Here is a 1,807-nt window from a genome sequence, read left to right as displayed (position 1 = left end):
ACAGGTTATTCCTTCTCAATCTCTTGCTGGTTCTTCTTCCTCTGTGGCACAACTTTTAAATGTTGGAGATTCCCATAGCCCAGTTCTCTATCTACAGTCTGTTTGGATAACCTCATCTAGTCCCCAAGTTTTAAGTTTCATATATAAACTTATAACTGACATATTTATGTCTCTAGCCTTGACTCCATTCCAGATCAATATATTCATCTGTTTACTTGACATTATCACTTAAATATCTTAACAGGCATCTTAGACTTGATTGTTATCAATGCCTTCCACCAAAAGACCACTAGGAACACAACTGTAATAAATAAGTTAGGTTTATTACTCATTTCAGTGAGAATGTACAGCATGGACAATCATATGACATCTCAGTAACAGGGTGTTAGAAATTTGGATTTGTGTGAACTGTGGTGTTGGAGAAGACTCTTGAGAGTCCCTTGGACTGCAAGGAGATCCAACCGGTCCATCCTAAAGGAGATCAGTCCTGAATATTCATTGGAAAGACTGATGCTGAAGCTGAAACTCCAATACTTTGGCCACCCGATGCAAAGAACTGACTCACTGGGAAAGACCCTGATGCTGGGAAAGATTGAAGGTGAGAGGAGAAGAGGACAACAGAGTATGAGATGGCATCACTGACTCAATGGACATGAATTTGAGTAGGCTCCAGGAGTTGGTGATGGACAGGGAAGTCTGGTGTGCTACAGTCCATGGGGTTGCAGGGAGTTGGACACGACTGAGCAACTGAACTGAACTCAAATATTGTGATTTAGGGAAGGGCTCAGGGAGAGGGAATTTGCTCTGGATTGGAGGCTGTAGGAAGGTAGAAGTAATTCTATAATTGTGTATTTTAGTTAGTACTATCCAGAATGATTTGAATATCAGCCACTGGAAAGAGGCTAAAATTATAACTAGCAAAGAAGCAGCAGTCACTCATATCAGCAAGGATAAGGAAAGTTTGCTCATTTTTGTGGCTTGGACAATAGCTATATTTAGTCTATATTCTGATATGATTATGGAGTAATCTTTTTCTTGCTCTTGATCCATCATGGTCAGAGTGGCCTTGTCTGATGTTGATGTTCTGTGAAATTTTCCCCCCTCGAATTTACCAAGCTCATTCCTATCTCGACACTTACTCGCTCCTTTGCCAAGTAGTCTTTTTCCCATTTGGCTCCCATCATGGTGCCTCATTCTGAGTCACTATCACTTCCTTCCACTTTATTTCCTTCTTTGGAGCCCTTATCGACATCTGAAAGAATGTTGTTCATTTGTTTGTTTATTGCCACTGCCTCGCTGGAATTTGGCTTCATTAAGGGATGGAGGTTTTTTCCATCACATATTCACCTCTGTAAGCACAGCCTAAAGAAACCAACCGCAAAGCCAAGAGCCCAAAATATACTGACTGATTGACTGTCACTAGGTTCATTTCCTCGAATACAGCCATAAACAATTGGCAATTGCCTTTTTTGTTTGTTTATTTTAACGGATAACTAAGGCACTCAACAAAAAGAAGTGAATATGGGAGTCAAGAAAGTTAATGTCTTTTTTCCCAGAGTGTCCAACGTCTCTGTAGTCACGATGTGTTAGAACTACAGTACCTGAGACTTTTGACTTATCCCTTTTCCTGAAAATCTATTAAAGCCCTAACCTTAAGTTTCATTCTGTTCTTTATTAAAGGATTATTCCCGGACTTTACATCTGTAACAGCTCTTTCAAACAGCCAGAGCCTCAGGGAAGAAACCCAACCCCCTTGCGCAATCTCCTAGAAGCAGACGCCCTAGCGCCGAGGGCCTCACAGTGCGCA

Source organism: Muntiacus reevesi, chromosome 1 (genome assembly GCF_963930625.1).
Source record: "Muntiacus reevesi chromosome 1, mMunRee1.1, whole genome shotgun sequence".
NCBI lineage: Eukaryota > Metazoa > Chordata > Mammalia > Artiodactyla > Cervidae > Muntiacus > Muntiacus reevesi.
Note: the sequence above shows the minus strand (reverse complement) of the source record.